The sequence below is a fragment of the Arvicola amphibius genome, chromosome X, assembly GCF_903992535.2.
Source record: "Arvicola amphibius chromosome X, mArvAmp1.2, whole genome shotgun sequence".
Classification (NCBI taxonomy): Eukaryota; Metazoa; Chordata; class Mammalia; order Rodentia; family Cricetidae; genus Arvicola; species Arvicola amphibius.
The window spans coordinates 54,760,332-54,767,606 of record NC_052065.1 but is presented as its reverse complement, the minus strand read 5'-3'; positions in this window follow the sequence as shown (position 1 = coordinate 54,767,606).

Genomic DNA, 7,275 nt, shown 5'->3' with positions numbered 1-7,275 from the left:
CTGTTTATAATGTCATTGGAATTGTGATAGGGATTGAATTGAATGTATAGACTGTATTTGTACTATATCCATTTTCATAATATTATTTCTTTCATTCTATAAATACAGACAATTTCCATTTACTAATTCCTTACTCTATTTCTTCACTGTTTTAAAATTTTTACCTGGAAAATCTTTTACTTTTTTGACTGTTTATTATAGGATATTTTGTATAAAATCGTGTGTCAATTGTTTTCCTTATTTTTTCTTTAGCATGTTTGTTGTTGGTGTACAGGAAAGCCACTGACCTTGCACATAATTTTTTTAGCCTGCTACTTAGCTGGCAAAGAACTCATCAAGTCTAAAAGTTTTCTAGTGGAGTCTTTACTGTTCCTTATGTATAGAAACACCATCTGATAATAAGCACACTTGCACAACTTTTCCTATTTGTATCTCCCTTATTTCCTCTGTTGTCTTATTTTTCCAGCTAAGATTCCTAGTATTGTGTTGAGTAAGAGTAGAGAACATGGACACCTTTTTCTCCTTCCTTGTATCTTATATGTTTTGAAATATTTTCTTTTCATTATATTCTAAAAATTTTTAAAAATTAGAATGCTTTAATAATCCATTTGTCAATTAACAATTTGTTGTTCAAACCTCATAAGCTTGTACATACTTTATTATTTCTCTCTCTAGTTTTATTCCATTCTGGTCATATAAGTATAAGAAATTGATGTGGGATTCCTCTCTATATGCTGTGAATATGTTTTATTACCATTGGTTAATAAAGAAGCTGATTTGGCATATGACGGGGCAGAATACAACAAGGCAGGAAATCAAGCAGAGATAGAGGAGGAAAAAAGACAGAGTCAGAGATAAGCCATGTACCTGCCCAAGAAGCAAGAGGTAACACACCACAAGCCTCATGGTAAAATATAAAATAATAGAAATGGGTTACTTTAAGATGTAATAATTAATAAGAAGCCTGAGCTAATAGGCCAAAGAGTATGTAAAGAATGTTAAGCTTCAGAATGGTTATTTCATAAGCAAATGCAGGAGCTAATGAGAAGAACTTGGTGAGTGGAGAGAAACCAGTCCAGGGGGACCAGTAGAATGGAGAATATTTATAGCTATAAGAAATTATCTAAACTTTCTTTTATTTGTTAAGAATTTCTTTGTTTCTCATTTTTCTTGTACTTGTCCAGAATATTCATGGGCTGCTGAGAAGAATGTGCATTCTGCAGTACTTCAGTGGAGTGCTCTATAGCTATCTCTTAGGTCCACTTGTTCAATGAGGTCATTCAACTCAGGCAATGCTGCTGGATTTGTTCAGGATAATATATCTTTTGATGAGAGTAGGGTAAGGAAACAACCAACTATTATTGTTTGGGGTTATCTGTGCCCTTACCCACCAGTAATGTTAGTTTTATGAAATTGGATACACCATTGTTTGAATTATATGTTTAGAATTGTATTATCCTCTTGATGGATTGATTCCTTAATTAGTATTTCTTAGAGAATCAAGTATTTCCAAGTAATTAGGTTGTACTGGTTAGTGTCATGTCAACTTAATACGAGTTAAAGTTATTTGAAAGGCAGAAACCTCAATTTAAAAAGTGACTTTATAAGATCAGGTTCTCAATCTTCCTAATGCTATGATCTTTTAATACTGTTTCTCATGTTGTGGGGACAAAGAACACTAAAATTATTTTATTGCTACTTTTTAACTGTAATTTTGCTACTCTTATGAATCATAATGTAAATATCTGATATGCTGCCCCATAGAAGGGTCGTGAACAACTGGTTGAGAACCACAGCTGTAGGGCATTTCCTTAATTAGTGATTGGTTGGGAGGGTCCAGTCTATTGGGAGTGGGGCCATGGATAGGCTGGTGGTCCAGGGGTATATAAGAAAGCATACTTAACAAACCATGGGGAGCAAGTCAGTAAGCAGCACTCCTCCATAGCCACTGCATCAACTCATGCCTCCAGGTTCATAGCTTGTATAGGTTCCTGTTATGACTTCCTTCAATGATGAATAGTGATATGGAAGTATAAACCAAATAAACCCTTTCCTCCCCATCTTGCCTGGGTCATGTTGTTTCATCACAGCAATAGTAACCCTAACTAGGACACAAATCTGTAGCAGTGGACACTTAGATCAAGACAGGAGCGTATTCAGGCCCCTGTCCCTGTGAGCAGTGTGGCAGCACACTATGCTATTACCCAAGATCATAGGCACTGTGACTACTGTTATGTCATATGGGTTAAAAACTAGGTTTCGCTTCTCTATCATGTAGCATAAGGTACATGTGCTCTCATTCCCTATCTTGGTCACTTAGTACAGATCACATCTTAAATAAGCCTGCTTCTTTATAGTGAAACATCTCTTTCTCCAAGAAACCTTTAAAGCAAATAACTCTCCTACCCCAGGTCTGAAACTCTTTAATTTAAACATTTACTCTAGATACTGGCATTTTTAAAGGATGGCTGAACTCAACAGCTCTCTCAAGCCCTGCAACCTAACAATACCAAGTAATCTTGTTTATCACTGAAGATTAATATTTGTCTGAGTTCATTTTCTACATATTAGAAGATGACCCTTACTAGCTTTCAGGATTCATTTGTTTAGAATTACTTTCCCCATCCTTTCACCATACTACATTTATATTTCATGGTAAGGCATATTTTTCAAAGGTAAGAAATGGATTCACCCTTTTGAAAAATCCAATCTATACCTTTTTGTCTTATTTTAATATTCATGTGCACATACACACATGCATGTACACAAGGTTCATACAGGGAATGTCTCACCCTATTTATTTTTTAGCAAGATCTCTCAGAAAAACTCAGAGCTTGCTGATATAGCAAGTCTTACTAGTCTGCTTACTCTAGGACTCCTCTGTTTGTTCCTTCTGCAGCTAGAAAAACAGATGGGCTCTCATACCAATGTAGTATTAATGTGGGTTCTGAGGATCTGAATTTGTGGCTGTTTATGCAGGAAGTACTATAACAGATGAGGCATCTCGACAGCCATATCTGTGTTAATTCATTGGGAGTTCAGCCCACTAATGTTAAAACTTGTTATTGAGTGGTATGTGATAATTCTCATTGTTTTGTTGATTTTGTAGTGTTTGGTGTTTTACTATTCCTCATTTGCTTAACTACTGTTCTAGCATAGTTTATTCTTTCCTGTAACCATATGCCAGTGTTTATCTTTCTCTTCTCTGTGTAGGATTTTTTCAGGTGGCTTCTGCAGTGCTGTCTTAGTAATCGTGACTATCATGAATTCCTTTAACCTGCTTGTATAATGGAGAATTTTACTTTCTCCCTCAGTTAGAACAGATACTTTTGCCTGAATGTAGTCTTCTGGGTTAGCATTGTTGCCATTCAATGGGGTTGGTGAACATTATATCAAGATTTCCTGACTTTTTGATTTTCTATGGAAAAACCAGTTACAATTTTGATATGTTTGCCTAGAAATGTGACTTGATCCTTGTCTTTTGTAGTTTAACTATGTCATGTGAAGATCCTTTTCTGGTCTTGTTTGTTTGGTGGTATAGATATTTCTTTTTTGTTTTGCTTGTATTTATTTATTTATTTATTTATTTATTGAGACAGCGTCTCACTATGTATGTAGCTCAGCTATTTTGAAACTTATAATGTAGACCACACAGGCCTTGAACTGCGTCTGCCTTCCAAATGCTGGGTCTTAAAGTCATAAATATTTCTTGAATATGAATGATCATCTCTTTCCTTATAGTAATTTTGAGAAATTTTATGTTATTATTTTATTGAGTATGCTATATATGCCTTTAGCCTAAAATTCTTCTTTTATCACCATTACCCTTAGGAGTCTGGAAGTCCAGCCCCCTGACCACTATCCAGGGTAACTCAGAGAATGCTTCTTAGGAGCAGGTATTGAAAGAGTTCTACAGTAACTTCAACCAGTATCTGAGAGTCAATTTGTTTATTTCTTTAATTATAATTCTCTTGTCATAATTGTCTATAATTTCTTAGCTTTAATTTTGTTTCCCAATTCTAACATTCTCTTCTCTTTTTTTATTATTCCTCTACATTCTACATTCTTATTCCTCTACATTCTACATTTTTATTTTTCTGTTATTATAAAATCTCAACCATTTATACCTCCATTCATTAGCAACTTGTTAGTAATAAAAAGGAGTTACAAGGTTATATCTCAGGAATACAGGCATTCTTTAAAGATATGTAGCAAAACTTGTCAGCTAGTCTGCAGTCACCTGCAGCTGGAGCTGGGAGGAGGATCTGGCCGTCTCGAAAAGGGGCCACAACAGGTTACAAAGAAAGAAAACTAAACCACCGAGAGATCTAAGAAAAAGGCAAAGAATATGTGTACTATTTCGATTTCTTAAGTGGGAAGCCTTTTCTTATCACCTGGCTCACAGAACCTAAACAGAAACAGTCCACTGAATCTAAAATCTTTCATCAAAAACTGGTAAAAGTGTTAATTGCTATCTTGAGTCAGAGCAGGGAGGTGCTGATGAAGGAAGCTTAGGTCAACATAGATGCTTTGATCTCTTGAAGGACTGTGCTACAACAAGACAGACACCTTTAATATCATCCTAGTTCAAAATAAATCTTCTGTAGATCCTACAATATCATAAGTAAAATCTGTGAAAGTTCCATTTGTGAACTGTCCAGAAGGACACATATCTGGCCAAATTACTCTTTTCAGTAAGGAGAGAGAAGTAAGAGAGAACAGTATTCTAAGTTTCTCACCCTAATGTGGAAAAGAGACTGTAGAGAAAAGTCATCTTCCTGACTACCCAAAGATATATGTGTGCCCAGTAGATGGAATATTTTAACAAGATAGACACACAAGCAGTGGGAAAACATCCAAAGTTATTCTTAGGGAAGAAATGAAGTGGCATATGAGAAGAACTACAGATAGAGGCAACTGGTTTTCAGAGTCAGTGGTCCCATAAGTCTTTCTAGACAGGGTTTCTCCATTTGAGAATAATTTCTCTGGTGGGTTGACATCTGAATTATCAATTGCTATAAGCTTTAATTACATCATGGCACACAATAGCTTGTGATAAACACTCCTGATATTTGCCTGTAAATTTTTTAGTGATGCCTTGTAGATCTTGAATGTTATGTTCATATTTTATCATTATTTTCTCTTTTTTCCATGTCCCAAAGTTCTTATTCATCTACCTTGTATTTCATCCATGTAATTTCACTTGATAATCAGTTCTATTGGTGATTCCTTTTACTGAAATTTTTTTGTTTAACTTCTGAACTTTCACTTCTAGATTTGAAGTTTTCTAGTATTTCTCTCTTTAGTGGGTTCTAATTGTATATCTTATAGTGAGCTATTCATTTGTATGCTTTTTGGATTCACTTTTAACTTTATTTGCAACCCCTTTCACTTCATTCAATATTCTTATAATTACTATATTAAAGGATGGGGAATAACATTGAATTAATTCTGATTGGAATTCATTACTTTGAAATTGATACTTTTCACAGGGATCATATTGCCTTGTTTTTATGTTTTATATTAAGATTCGTGTGTATCTGATGCCTTTTAATTGATGGGATTTTTAATATCTGTATGCTTTCAGTAAAAGTATTTGCAATATTGAAGTGAGATCATAGGGTAAAAATTTCACCATCTAAACAAGTATCATCTTCTAAACCACAAGCATACATGCTTAGGACACAAACATATGACCCCTATTTGGATAAGTTCCAGATACAAATACTCTAAGATTACCAATAAAGTTCTCTGTTTTCTCTCTGCTTAGTGTCTTTCACTCAATGTTCCATGCTGATTGCAATCTTTATTGCGCTCATCCAACTCCTCTCTGGTTAGACAAAATTGCACCTACGGAGATATGATGTTTTTGTGTTTCCTAAGAACCTCAACAGGAGTTATGACAGAATGACTGCTTCAGGCATACAGTAATATCAAAAACACTTTACATTATTCAGAACAAAGGGAAAGAAAGTGATAATGTTGATGTCTCTTAATTTACTTATCTCTGCAAATCATGAACAGGTATCTCTGCTGCAAATCACCTAAGAATGTCATTTCTTTCTATATAATTGATCTTTAAGAGAAGTACCAGGTTCACAACAACATTCAGCAAAAAGTACACATAATCTCCATGTTCTCCCATTCTCATGCACACGAAGTCTTCTTTACTGCCAATATACCATGGTGGCAATGATACATTTGTTAATTGATGAGCCTACATCAATAATCATATTTACCTGAAGTCTGTAACTTTATTAGGGCATATTCTTGAAGCTATTACATCTGTAGATCTTTGTATTTGGCATATATTTTCAGTTATAGCATTTAATTTAATTTAAAATTATGGTCTTAATGACTTAATGGTTCCCTGTTTCTCTTTTTCTCCAAAACTTTTTGGTAAGCACTGATATTTTTACCCATTCTATAGTTTTAACTTTTATTATAATAGATGTGATAGTACAATATATAATATTTTCAGGTAGGTTTCTTATACTAACTAATCTGCATTAAAGATTCTTTCACACGTTTTCATGGCTAAAATTATTTCTACTTAGTATTGAATAACATTCCATTTCTAAACAATGCATCAAGTACACATTCACCCACTGAAAAAAATATCATTTACTCCATTGTTTTACCAATTATGAATAAACATGTTGTAAATATGTGTATGTTTCAATGAAGATATAAATTATTAGCTCATTTGAGAAAATACAAAATACAGTTGTTGGATCATGTAGGGTGTGTGTGCTTATTTCTTTAAAAAACTATGAAAGTGTCAAGTGGCTATTCTATTTTGCAGTGAATGTTTCCACTGCTGCACTTCCTTACAGCCCTTGGTTATCTTGATGCTTTGGATTTCGGACCATTAAAGAGAGTATATGTTGCTACCCTGTTAGAACACAGTTCAAGGCTAGAATTGCATGAGAACTCTGAGTGCTTGTGAGAAAACTCCAGGAAAACATTTAAGACTCCTGTGACTTTAGTTTAGTCAAAACTTCATTCCAAACCCAGAATTGTTCTTGGAACGTGTTTTTGTTCCCCTCCCAGGTGAGGTAAATAGAAGTGAATTTAGGGATTAAAGGTGTGTGCCGCCACACCATGAATTCATAGAGGTCTGTCTCTCTCTGCCTCACAAGCTTTGGGATTAAAGGCATGTGCCACCATGCCTTGAACTCGCAGAAGTATGCCTGCCTCTGTCTACCAAGTGTTAGGATTAAAGGTGTGTACCACCACACCCAATCGTTCTCTCTTTTTCTTTTTTATTTTAAG